Consider the following 14,298-nt stretch of genomic DNA (forward strand, 5'->3'; position numbering starts at 1 on the left):
TAACCACATTGATAGGCTTTTGCAATGTCAAACAAAAATGAAATAGAAACCATAGTTGAAAGCAACTGACATGCGTGTGTGTGTGTGTGTGTTGGCAAAATGAGGGGAAAAATTTAAAGCATTTTAATAATTGGAGAACTGGGACCACAGGTACAGGAGTTTTATATTATTGAGTTTGGGTACAGCGACGGGGACGTGAGGTGGTGACTGTCTTTAACAATTCTCTCATTTATAATTCCCTGTCCCCTTCTCCCAGTTCAGTTCAATAAAGACACCCATAAAATAATTCTCGTTCATTCTATAGGCAGTCAATAATATCTGACAACAGGGAGGTCAGCAAAAATGACAGTTGTAGCCACAACATGGAAATTACCAAAGAAAACCATTGTTTGTTTTGAAATTAATGCTTCTTGGAATCAATAACACATTGGAAAATTGATATTGACTACAATATGTTTGTGGCGACTTTCAGCAGGGTTGTGGGGTCCATTGGCTCCCTTTTTACCACAGATGTTAAATTAGTAAGTCACTGTGCACATCAGTTATCCCACTGTCTGAGCCATTCTTATAAAAGAGAGCCTGAACCTAATAAGAGCTCAGAGAATATTAACAACTATTTGTAAATTTGTACTTAGTGTACTAGTGTTTTCTCATTTAAGTGTAAGAAATCGCTATGAATTAACAACACTAACAATATTATTTTGGCGGGGTGGGGAGGGTGGAGAGGGAGAGAGAGAATCTCAAGCAGACTCCCTGCTGAGCATAGAGCCCAATGCGGGGCTCAATCTCACAACCCTGAGATCATGACCTGAGCCGAAATCAAGAGTCAGCTGCTCAACCGACTGAGCCACCCAGGCAACCTCAACAACATGAACAATATTAAGGATTTAGTGCATCTGGAGATGCTCACCTGTGTCCAGCTCCATGCCTCAGACCCTAAGGAAACTCATTAATAAGTCAAACTCCCCCTCAGAGCCTGAACCTAACCTAACGAAGCAAGGTTTAGGCTGCATCTTTGCCAACCGCTTTGTTTTCTAGATGAGGAAATTGAGTCCCCAAGAGATAAAGAACTAAGTCTAGAACTCAATTTTCCTGAATCCCAGCTTAGTGAACTTTAAACGATAGCATCCGATCCCTTCTGTACAAGGAATCTGCATAATTGCAGCAGAGGAAACACAAGAAACATTTAAAGCAGCGAAAGCCATAGTGTTCATGGTCTGTGGTTCACGCTGTACTGGAGAGGGTGTTCACAGAGGGGAGGAATCCCAGAGGCAGTGTGTGCTAATGGAAAGGTATGGTAGTCTAAGAGTCACGGATTACAATCCCAGCTCTGCCATCTTCTAGCAGGATGACCTGAAATAAGTTGCCTAACCTCCACAAGCTTCTTTAAAAAGGAGGCAACAAACAAACAAACAAACAAAAAGCGCCTGGGTGGCTCAGTCGGTTAAGCATCCGACTCCTGATCGCAGCTCAGGTCTTGACCTCAGGGTTGTGAGTTCAAGCCTGCGTTGGGCTCCACACTTTAAAAAAAAAAAAGGAGAAAATACCTTCCTTAGAGGTAGCTCTTGGGAACAAAACAGTAACTAATAAGCAACAGTCTCATTAGACAGTCAATATATGCTAGTTCCCTCCCTTTTGTCTCTCCTTCCTACAGTAGCCAGTCAGGAGATCATAGAGGATATAGACTGGAGAGGAACCCCAAGAAATTTGGATGTTTTCTTTTCTTCCCTGAGTTGGCGTGTGGAGAGTTGCCCTCCCTTGTATATGGCTGCCTTGAGACTCAAGCTGTGAATCCCAACCCTCAAGCTCATCACTTGCTTGACCCTGCTTGCCCAGGTGTGGGGTGTCTCAGTGACACCCAAGGCTCATTCTCTAAAGTGCAGCCTGGGAGAATAGAAAACCAGCCTTCCCACTTACTGAATGCAGTGCCACTGGCTGCCAATACATAGACCAACCATACAAAACCAAGGCCTCCAAGAGGTTTCCATCTTTACCTCTTTTTCTAAGAAATAGGTGATTTCTCTTAGGAACCTTCGAGAAAATCTGCATTTCTTTCATTTATCCAGCAAACTGTCCCCTCAAAAATAAATGAACCAAGATGAAGTTCACTGACCTTGCCAAGGTGCCCTCAGGGGCTCTCTGGGCCCCTGGATGATTGTATACTGACCTTGACTAACTCAACCACTTGGGGTCTACACGCAGACAGTCTTCGCCATCAGCTCCCCCTTGGAAGGCTCCCTCCTCCTGAGCGCAGACTGTATGAAAGAAGAGATGTGACAAGGGTGACCCTCCCTGTTCCAGAGCTGCTGATACAGAGACTAGAGGAGACTGACACACCCCGAGGCACAGAGCCACATGCCCAGAGACTTGCCACGCTCACCCCACTCACAACAGAAAAACATACAAGCACGCAAATTATCATGCACACACAGAATATCCATACTCAGTGTGTACTCACATGCACACTTTTGCAGAAAGCCTGCCATGTGACATGCCTTATACGCCCGTGTCTGCCCAGGTACTCTGTACACCCCCTCCCCTGCTTCTCCACCTGCAGCCCCCGTGGCCGTGCCATTCAGACCATGAGTCAGACAGAATGGAACTTGAATTCCTGTTCTAATCGCCTCCGCTCAGGTCCTCCAACCTGCAAAGCCTCCATTTCCTCATCTGCAAAATGGCTGCAACAATGGTTTCCACCTCATAGGGCTGCCATGAGTTTCCAGTGGGGTAATATAAAATACTTGGCATGTTCCTATCAAATATTTCATGTTCCATAAATGAGGTAGGTAGGTTTTAGGCCCACAATCGCCTATTCACAGGATTCAAAAAAAGATTTGGACACCAAAAGATTTTTCACAACCTGATCTGACTGACGTGAGGTTTTTATGATGCTTATTCACCTCACTTAGTGTCAATATTCATATGTTTCACTGCAGAACTCTTAGTGTGTTTGGCTAGGATATTACTTCAGTTGCTACTGAAGTTTTACTTATAAACAATATTTATCACTTTATTTTTCTGAAATCTGAAAAAAAAAACTTGAGTTTTTAAACAAATGGTCCCAAGGATTTGGACAAGGAATTGTAAACCAGTATAACTACTAATATCTGCAGTTTCTATAACAGAAATAAGAACATACAGGTAATAATAACTATTAAAATATTAGATTATAGTGAAATAACAGCTCATTATACCATTACATCCACATGCCCTGCCTCATTAATGCATTTGTCTAAGTGTGAGCCATGGTGGTGGGTTCACATGCTGCCCTTCTTCCTTTCCCCCTCAGAGACTGACTTTCTCCTTGTGCTCTCCCCATGTCAGGAAGGACTGACGCTTCTCCTAACCGCCAGTGGAATGAGTGCCTGGGTCATCAAAGCCACCCCGATTTTGTTCCTGTACAAAGTCTTCTTGGCTATGGTAACACATGCTCACCTCTCTTTTGTGCGTGCGTGCACATACACACACACACACACACACACATCCCAGGATGCTGATGGCTCCAGTCCTGGGCTCCCTATAAGGTAATGTTACAGAGCTGATGGGGACGGGAGGAAACATCTCTCCCCAGAGGCACTGCACCTGGACAGCAGAGGTCTTGGATCTGACTTCCCTGAATCCCCGTATCTGAGGACCAGGACCATTAAAAATGAGCAGCAGACACCAGTGCAACTGATAAATACTTGAATTTTCTTCCATCTTGAAACTATGACACAGTCAATAAATGGGTGGCTGTCTTTAAGTCCCTGTCACCTGAGATCCCAGGCCAGACCTGCACTTTTCTGCCCTAGTGGCTCTAAGGCCTTGGTCCTCAACCTTGAAAGCTCATTAGAATCACCAAGGAGAATTTTTGAATTCCAGTAGGTAGACCACACCCCAGACCAATTAATTCAGAATCTCTGGGGATGAGACCCAGGCATTAGTATTTTTTTAAGCTCCCCAGATCTTTCTAAAGTGTAAACAATGCAGAGAACCACTGTTTTCCAGGTGTCTGGAAGGAAGACCACACCTGCCTGTGTTACTAAGTCCCACCAATAACCTTCCCCTAGGTGACCCGAATAGCCAGGGACTTTAGCCTAAGTACTAACAGAGAAGAATCTTCTCCCAGAGAAGATCGTGCAGGTTGCCCTGGAATAGGAATCTGGAGGGCCAGCAGCACCAAGGTTCCTCAGAGGACTGAGCCATGGAGGATCCTGGAAACAGAGTTCTGGGTGAGTTCACAGGCAACCTGAGGTCTACAGAAAGGAAGGTCGCCAGATAAGATACAGGGGGACCAGTAAACTTGAACTGCAGTTAAATAATGAACACTTTTGTAGTATAAGTATGTCCCAAATATTATACTAAAAATTATTACATATCTGAAATCCAAATTTAACTGGACATTCTCTATTTTTATTTCCTGGATATTTTTATTTCCTAAGTATGGCAATTCTGGAATGAGGAGGCAGGTATTCCTGACTGCCCCTTACTTTTATCAGGAGAATTTGTTTATGTGAAAAAGAAGAAAACACAGTATGTTTTTTCAGATGACATCCATTCCATTTGTCAAATAAACAGAAATTGCAGTTCTCTTTTTTAAAAAAAAATCAAAATCAAAATCAAGCTTATCCACATATCTTTTTCCTTTTCTTCCAGAGACTGGTCTCTCATATCCTGCTGGCCGTTTCCCTCCTTGTCACAGGCACTTCCAACCTGTAATGGAGGGTATGCAGGGATGCACTCCCTTTCTGTGGGCATTGCAGGAAGAGAGAACTGAGTCACTCACAGAAACACCCTCTGCCACCTCCAGCCTACTGGTCTTCCCCCAGCAAATCCCAGAACGGTCCCGGGCTCAGGGCTCTTGCCTACCCTAAGCCTAGGAAGCTTTACTCAGAGAAACAAGGGCAGAGGGAACTGGGCTAAGGCAGAGATGGTGCTAACTGGAGCAAAAGATTTTGCCAACTGGAAATAGTAGCTCTAGGCGAGCTCAGACCCAAGGAACCCTGTGAAACTCCAAGCCTGACTCTAGCCTGACTCCCCCAGGGAAGACAAGACTGAACCCCCAATGAGGCAAGGCAGAAAAAGCTTTGAAAATAACAATGAATCAACTAAAGGCAATTATAAGGAAGTAAATGTTTGTATCTTTCTGTCTCTCTGTGAATTTCACAGTCTTTCTAAGAAGAATACTACTTGCTCCAGAGCCTCAGGACCTGCTGGTCAGTCTGATTCATGCTTCACCACCAAAGAGACTCTAAAAGAGCCACCAAGGATGGCCTCACCCAGGAGCTGTCACCTCACCGTCCTCAGCCTGCTGGAGCAGTGGGAACCCCTGCGTGGGCACTCTGGCAGATCCCTGAGGGATTAGTTTCCATAGGATCCAGCTTCTGCAAAATGCTGTCTTGCCAGTCTCCAAAGCCTTCTGTGAATCCCGCAGCATGAGGCCACACCTCTCTGACATATCCTGGTCCCTTCCAGCCATCACCATCGGTGTGCATCAACCCTACCAGACGCAGGAGGGGGTGGACGGGGCACATTCCACATCCTTTTCGCCACACAGTTGCTAGGCTAGTGCTTTGCTCTGAAGTACTTGATGGATGAATGAGCAAGAAAATAAATGAGGAGTGACAGCCACCTCCCCTTCAAATATACATGTTTACTATCTCCTTCATCTTTCAATAGGCTCATGAGGCCAGAAGGGCTGCAGTGATTAAGCTCATTTTATAAGCTAGAAAACAAGATTTGGATCTGTGACTTTCCCCAATTTGTTAAAACTTGTCTGTGGCGAGGCCGGCTCGATGCCCCCCACCCCGGGGTCCTGCCTGCCTCAGGGTTCCTTCCCCACACAGCACTGCGTCTTCATCAGTTTCCTGAGGCTTGATGGGCTTGTGGGACACAAGTCTCCAAACACTTGAGAACTTTCACCAAAAACATGGAGACCTGGTCCATTTCTTCAAAAGTAAATAAATGACTGGTAGTAACTGCCATATCAAAATATTAGGGAAAGGATAGGAACTTCAATGCGTGCTGTATGGGTAAAATACACAGACTGAATCCTTTCAAATAAAAAATATTGTCAGCTACAATTCATTCTCCAAGCTAGAATGCTTTCTCAAGGAAATCCAACCATTCCAAATCAAAGTATCTATTTGGGGCACATTCATTTATTGAGTCATTAACTAAAGACTCACCGAGTGCCTACTCTGTGCCAGGCATGGCTTTGGGAGCTGGGTTACAGTGGAGGAGGGAGCCAGAAAGGCTTCCTGCTCTCACAGAGCCTATGTTCTAGTGGAGGGAGCTATACAATACAAAATAAACCAGATTAGTAAGCAGCATGGTGTCAGATTGTGATGAGTGCTTTGAAGAACATAAAACAGGATAGTATGAGAGAAGGCAACTGAGGAGCTGCTTTAAAGTGAGTATCAGGGAAGTCCTCTTGGAGGAGGTAACATTTAACCCAAGATCTGCCCAACAGGAAGGAGGCAATCTTGTGAAGATGCAAGGAAGAGCATCGGCAGAGACAATGGCCAGTGTCAAGGACCAGAGGTAGCACAACCTTTTGGCTTCTGAGAAACAGAAAGGCCAGTGAAGGGAGAGTGGGATGTGCAAAAAGGAGAACAAAGTAAGGACATCAGAGAGCTGGGTGAGGAGAAGGAGTGTGGACCTTTGCCTCAGTGTCGTGGGAAGACATGGGAGGGACTGTACAGAGGGGTGAGTGATTTGATCTGTGTTCTGGAACTGCCATTTGGATCGGTGAAGACTGGTTTGAATAAGAGGCAGAAGCAAGGACACGAGCTAGAAGCAGGCTGTTGCACTACCCCCGTTGCAAAGACCGTGACCTGTCCTGGATGATAGAGAAGTTCAGAAGGATGGAGAATATGATTGTAAACAAAGTCACTAGGATTTGCCAATTAAAGCCAGCCAGGGAAGAGAGGAACTGATGATTGGGCTTCGGCTTGACTTAAGCAACTAGATGCATGGTGGTGCCACGTACCCAGCCCGGGGAAAGAGAAGTCAAAGGAGGAAATCAAGAGCTTCCTTTTTCGGTGGTTGAGGTCTGAGATTCCTATGAGATATCCAGGTGGAGATGAAGAGAAGACCATTGGATATGTGAGTCTCAAGGTCACAGAAAAGGCCATACACATTTGAATTTTGGAGTCATCGACATAAGGTTAGTAATTAAGGTGAAGAATTTCCCTGAAAACAGAAAGTATAATTAAAGAAGAAAAGAGGACCCATGATGCTATCCTATACATTCCTGCATTAGGGTGGGTCTGAAGAGCCAGCTAAGATGAGCGAGATGTAGGCACTGAAGCTCCTGGAAGCCTAGAAGAGCACAGAGCACTGTGGGCTAAAGTAGTCATGAAAGCCTTCCTGGAGTAGGTGGTATCAAGTCAAGCGTTGGAGACTGGGTGGAACTTAGATCAGGGTAAAGCAGTTAAGGGCATTCCGGGGGGATGGGAAAGTGTGAGTAAGGACCTGGAGTGGCACTGGGGCAGTGAGGATCAGTGGTGACAGTGGCGGCAGGAAGAGGGAAAGGTGGGTGGTGCATGTCTAGGATCACTCCCTGCGTGTTGGGGTGACCAGCCAGCGTTTGACAGCGTCTCCCACAGCCCACTCTCTCACCTGGGCTGCAGACACCTTAAATGCCCTGGGAGTCAGGCCTGATCATCCAGGGCTACTGCTCTCTCCTCCACAAGCCCATCAGCCAGGGGCCACTGAGAGGGATGGGCCAGGACCCAGGTCCCTTTGCCCACTATGCAGCTAGACCACATAGTCTGCTACGCTGCCTGCATTAAACCCCTCCTTTAACCACTGTCCACGTTATGGAGGGAGGCCACAGGGCAGCTTTAACCCAAGAACTCAGGAAATTAGCTCCACTTTTAGTGCTAGTCTCTTCAGCCAACTAAAGAGGATTACTTTCTATAGACCTCTCTATGCCTCAAATTAAGATGGCTTCTTAATTAAGGTCATCTCCCAGTCCCTCAGTAAGTGAAGGTACCTTGTCTTTACACCTTTGCTCCTTACCTGCTTCCAAAAGTTTGCCCAATAAACCCAGCTTCTCCAGATTCTGCTTATTTTGCAGAAAATATTCATTCTACCCAAAGAATCTGGGTTCCAACCTAGATAAATCACACCCCATCTTCAGTGTCCCCTAACACTCATCAACTGGCAGAATGCTTCTCATCTTCAGGACTAAATGCAAGAAAGCATCTAGAACTGGGCCTGAGCTCTGGCTCCTCAGAAGAGGGACCCATTCCCAAAGGGAAAGTCTTGTGGGACGGAGCCAGGGAGGTGGTCATTTAGTTAAGAGAGAAAGCTTCCTGGAAGAAGAGAGAGAATGGGTTGGATGATTTGTGTATTGGCATCTTCAACCGCACCCCAATATAAAGGAAGCCCCCAAGAGTATGTGCATACACACATGCAAATGTGTACACATTACACAGACACACACACATCACATACATATATTCACAAATCATGAACCTGTGTTTACAAATCACCCAAGTGATTCTACTAGAGGCCTCTCAGATATGTCCCCTTGACAATGTTCATACTTTCACATACATATACACACAACTGTGTGGCATTCACCCCCAGCCTGGCCCTCCTTCAACAAGAGAGGACGCTGTGTTTCCTGCCAACTGCTATCTACAAGGTACCTGGTGCTGCCTAGGGCTCCCCCTGTCCCCACTGCCACCTGATTTGACTGGGGGCTTATGGGCTGACCCCACGTGTTCAAGATATTCTGCTCTCAGGCCTGCCTCTCTGTCCTGTCCCCTGGCTCTAGCTAATCAGCTGTAACCATTTGCACATGTTAATGTCTGATTGGTGTCTGTTCTTGGGCCTTTTAAATATGCATATGTGTCCTAAATACTGGCCTGTGGCAGAAACCACATCTCTCAAATTAGGCCAGGAGACCTAGGGCTCCCCAAGGGTACAGATTGCTTGTCTTCCACCAGACTTGAGACACCTGGTGATGGTGTGCCTGTCAAGCCACTTAAGCTGGAAGCTGCTCAGAGGCTGGGGCCTTCCCTTCTATTTCACCAGGGTGCTCTGACTGGCCCAGTTCAAGGCTGGGCACACAGCAGATGCTCTGTGGGAGGCATGAGAGTGTCTGAGGACCCCCTCTTCGTAAGTACTGGTATGCTAGCCAGTCCTCTTCTCAGCCAGTGCACACAGAGGTGCAGTTATCACAAGGACCCAGTCCTGGTTGTGCCAACCAGTCCGGCGACACAGGCTTACATAACCATCTGTCTGCACAGGTCCAGTTTCAGAAACACCAGGAAGAACCCTTGGATGCTCCTAAAACCTTGCCCACCTGCTGGGTGATGCCCATTTTCTTTTCCATCATTGGGTATAAAACATAGAGGCAAGTCTGACACACTGGCTCTGACATTATTCCCTCTGATAAGTCAGTGCCTGATTCTGGTGCCTCTTCCATGGAGGGGCTGAGCACTCTGGGAGCCAATCTTGGTCCAGGGGAAATGACCTCCAGAGAAGGAAGTTTGGGTAATGGATGGGAGACCCAAACTGAACCTTCATGCTATGTTCTACCTGCCCTGGATCTGGCACTTTCCTTCTTGTCATCTTTCCTCTACTTACAACCTTCCCGCCCCAACACACTACCTATCCACTGTGTAATAAAGAGTATCTAGAAGGGGCAGGATTGTGGAGGCAAGCAAGTGCACCCACTGCTTCAAGAGGTGCTCTGTCTGCTAGACAGACTGCTCAGAAGGGTCAGGAACTGCAGACCTGGGAAGTGAAGGGCTGACTCCTCTGGTCAGAGCATCAGCATCCCCTGCTGGGGTGCTCTGACCCCACTTTTTCATACCACTGTTATAGTAGCTCAGACAGGTCTCTGGAGTTAGCCATTGACCACTGGTACCTCTGGTAGATGGCAAGCAGCTTGAGTAGGAAGTAGGTCTTATCCCTCCTTATATTCCAGGCACTTAGCATGGAGACCAACATGCTGAGCACTCAGTTAGCACTAATGAAAGGACTATGAACACAGGAAGGACTCATCATAGATTGGCTTCCCCAGAAAGCAGACTCTGAGATGAAGACTGGCAGGTGGGAGATTTATTGGGATGTCCTTGGGACCCACACCTCTGAGCTAGAGCCAGAGAAGGATGGGGCAGAGAAAGGAGTTCAACTGCAGTATGGTCACTGCAGGGAGTTCTGGAGCTGACAGAGGTCTTCAAAGTCACGCCATCCTTATACACCACCCTCCACCAGTAAGTAAGTAAATTCTGGTTCCTAACCAATTCTCTCAATGACTTGGAAAGTCCTGTGTGCACAGCAGTGTATTTCCTGGGGAGAATTTCCCCTAAGAATGTACTCTCCTAACCACTGCTTTGCATAAACAGGAATGAAGTGTGAAAAACAAAAAATGTTCCAAACAGGAGATGCAATTATTTTAGGTCCTTTCCTACAGGAAAAGAAAACCTCATCTTGTTATAATTTTCTCTTTACTTCCCTCCCTCATTCTCTCCTCCTCTTCTACCCACTGTTTAATGAGCCCCAGAATTTTTCTCCAGAGAACTTTTCCCCATCATATAACACAACCTTGGATATAAACATCAGCTCCAATTGTATGGCCTGAAAAAACAGGATGGGCCTAAAGGAAACGTATTCACCATAAAGAAATCAAGCGAGTCGTGCATTAGATAAGGCTGGATGGTTTCTGCTTTCTTCCATTCCCTTATTCAGGTAGTTCCTACTTTGAAAAAACATTTTAAGACTGACTTTTGGCCTTGCCCTAGTATTTGGCCACCACCAAGCCTGGAGAAGGAGTATTTCAGAGGTCCTTCACAATATCCTGGGACTCAGCACTGTTAGCTTTAGTTAGTGTGAACCAGCCCTTAAGCCAGGGAACTTTCTTACCTGATTCTGGTCACTGCCTCTTGCCTTGCTCCTGTGTGTGAATTCCTGTCTCCATCAAGCCAATATTCAATTGCTGTAGGATGTGGTTCACGCTGCTCTAGACCCCAGCTGCCCCCCTCTCTCTGCCGTGAGGACAGCCCTGCTACTAAGAAGCGCATGCTAGTTTGCTGAGTCTGCCTCAATCAGCTGACTGCTGGGCTCCTCAGCTCTACGCTGCCCACGCTTGGGGCCCTGCTCTGCAGAGAAGCAGTAGAGGACAGCTGTGAGGAGTATGAAACCTCCAGAGAAGCAGCCTAAAATGGTGTCCTGGTACCATTTACTGGCTAGATCACCCGAGAATGTCATTGCTTCACTCTGGCTCAACTTCCTCATCTATAAAATGAAGAGCAATTACAGGTCTCACAGGTTGACTGTAAGAAGGGAAGAGAGTGCCCGACACACAGAAGCACTCTCTGACTGTTGCCTTCCCCACCTTGGGCTGCTTGCCCATGGGAACACTCCCATGCTGACCAGCCATGCCCAGCCAGTACTGAGTCTTCTGTCTACTGGACTGACTCCCCCCAGGATCTGCCCCATGCAATTGGGCCGATCTAATTCCAGAGCCTACTCCCTTCCAAGGCCTAGCCACAGCCTCCTCTAGGATAATATAGATTAAACAGCACTAGATATGAAACATCTCATCCAAAAATCATTTATTGAACACTTACTATGTGCCAAGCACTAAACTAGATTTGGGAATATACAACGAAAAACCTTATTGTCTTTTCTTCTCAAGGAGCTTGGAGTCTAATACATTTATAGAATGTCTCTAAAATCACAATGGAAGTTTATTGCAAAAAGGACCCTTGCTTCCGCCTGAAATGGGACCACTGCATACATTTAGATTCTCCCGAAAGTTAATGATACCTAACCAGGCCCTTGGGCTCTCTAAGAAATAGAAATTGACAAGAGGCCAAGTGGGAGTTTCAGGCAAGGCTTTATTGGGGCTTATGCTCCATCACAAGGGAGATAGCAGAAAGGAAAGAATCCTCAGGCTGACTCCCTGAGGAGAGGTCAGGGAGAGCTTTAGAAAGGCTTAGGTGGATGTGGTATATATATACAATGGAATATTATGCAGCCATCAAAAAAAATGAAACCCTGCCATTTGCAATGATGTGGATGAAACTAGAGGGTATTATGCTATGCGAAATAAGTCAATCAGAGAAAGACAATTATCATATGATCTCACCCATATATGGAATTTGAGAAACAAGGCAGAGGATCATAGGGGAAGGGAGGGAAAAATGAAACAAGACGAAACCAGAGAGGGAGACAAACAATAAGAGACTCTTAATCTCAGGAAACAAACTGAGGGTTGCTGGAGTGGAGGGTGGTGGGAGGGCTGGGGTGGCTGGGTGATGGACATTGGGGAGGGTATGAGCTACGGTGAGCGCTGTGAATTGTGTAAGACTGATGAATCACAGACCTGTACCCCGAAACAAATAATACATTATGTTAATAAAAAAAATTTTTTTGTAAAGGCTTAGGTGGGAAAAGGGGGCATCTAAGAAGGTAGAGGCAGGGAATTATTAGCACCTGAACACTTAAAGGTCATACTTCTTCATACATCACATGTCTAGTTAATATGCTAAATCTCCACCTTTGGGCATGATTTTTAGTATTTTTAAAAATATTTTATTTATTTCCTTGAGAGAGAGAGAGCAAGAGAGAGCACAGAGGAAGAGGGAGAGGCAGGCTCCCCACTGAGCAGGGAGCCCGACATGGGACTCGATCCCAGGACCCTGGGATCATGACCAAACCGAAGGCAGATGCTTAACTGACTGAGCTACCCAGGCACCCCACTTTTTAGTATTATAATGAGGGAAAAAGTGGATGAAGGTTCAGCACTGGGGTCCATCTTGGCACAGACCAGTTTGGTCTGGTCTTGGACAATCTCCATAGCTGAGTCCGTTGTTTCAGTAAGCATCCTGCCTCTGCATTCCTGCAAGATATGCTCCCCAAGGGCGTAAAGTTTTAGTTTTCCTGGAAGACACACTATTCCAGGGGCATAGAGTTTCCCCTGTCAAGGAACACTGGTTTGGTGGTCAGGACTGAGGGGACCTGCACCCACTCCCTGCTGTCTCAGTCAGATGTCCGCAATTTTCAAGGCTGGGTTCTCTGGGTCAACTGAGACAGGGAGAATTGGGTCACCTATCCAGCATCCCATTTGAAGACTGGCTTTCTCTGGATTATGGGGCAAATAGATCTACCGGGAAGGGACCCCAGAGAAGAATCCTTTGGCAGGTCTCCAGTTCTTAGATCTAAAGCCCTTGTTGCCAACGAGAGATTGTGCTAATGGTGCCTACACTAGGAAACAGAATCATGTGATGAAATTGGAAAACTAGGGAAATTGGTGATACCTGCCTCTTCTCTGATTCATTCCATCACTACTATGGACAGAATGTGTTCCCCCAAAGTTCATGTTGAAACTTAATCCCCAATGTGATGATATCTGGAGAGGGGCCTCTGGGAGGTGATCAGGTCATGAGAGTGGAACCCTCATGAATGGGATTAGTGCCCTTGTAAAAGAGACCCAGAGAGTTCCCTAGTGTTGTCCACCATATGAAGCTATAAGTAAAAGACAGCAGTCTGTGAACCAGGAAGTGGGTTCTCATGACACTGACGGCACCTTGATCTTGGACTTTCCAGCCTCCAGAACTGTGAGCAATAAATAGCTATTGTTATAAGCCACCCAGCCTGTGGTATTGTGTTATGGTAGATTTAAGACAATCACTGTCCCCCTCACCCCAATCCTTAGGAACCCAGCATGTTCACAGGTATCCATGATTATTTTTTTTTCTTTCCTATCAGGGAATAAAAAGTGTTGCAATGCACTTAGTCATGCTATGAAGATGGGGGTCCTTCATCCAGCACAAACTGAGGATTTCCGGGGTTCCCCGCCAGCCTTCAAAGTGCTCACAGGCCAGAGTGCTCGTGTTCCTCATAAAGCAGCCCAGGGGCCCTTAGGTAGGGCGTGGGGGGCTCCAGGAGCCTTCCAGAAAAATAATGGGTAAATTAGACTCAAAGAGGATCCCAAGATAGTGATGTTTAACCCAAATGATATAAGTTTAAGTTGAGTGAGAGAAGTTCCTCGGGCAGACTTTCAAACAGCCACACAGAATGATGGGGAGCCGTGCCACCAGGTGACTGTGAACTCCAAGGATATTTAAGAGAGCCTGTGAGCAGGCTATGTAAACTGCGTGGAAAATCAGAACCTGAGATGTGGGGTGTCCCTCACAAAGCTGGTTTCCCGGGCCTCAGAAAGCCCCTTCTGCCCTCCTTCAACCTGCCCCTCTGTCTTCAGGGGCTGCCATGAGGTGGGATCCCTGCCGGGGTCTCCTGCAGGATGGGTTTTTGGGAGGCAACAGAGGACTGGAGACTTCAGAGCCTCCTCTC

General features: G+C 46.5%; 1 long non-coding RNA gene across 5 annotated transcripts in view; it reads right to left on the reverse strand.

The window, feature by feature from the left end:
* Positions 1-2,171: 2,171 nt before the first annotated feature.
* LOC116642810 overlaps positions 2,172-14,298 on the reverse strand; it is a 183,902-nt gene continuing 171,775 nt past the window's right edge. For all 5 annotated transcript variants that reach the window (XR_004301389.1, XR_004301388.1, XR_004301385.1 and 2 more), the window contains one exon: positions 2,172-2,255. This is a non-coding gene — a long non-coding RNA (uncharacterized LOC116642810). The remainder of the gene's footprint in view (positions 2,256-14,298) is intronic.

This window comes from Phoca vitulina, unplaced genomic scaffold (assembly GCF_004348235.1).
Source record: "Phoca vitulina isolate PV1807 unplaced genomic scaffold, GSC_HSeal_1.0 scaffold24, whole genome shotgun sequence".
Classification (NCBI taxonomy): Eukaryota; Metazoa; Chordata; class Mammalia; order Carnivora; family Phocidae; genus Phoca; species Phoca vitulina.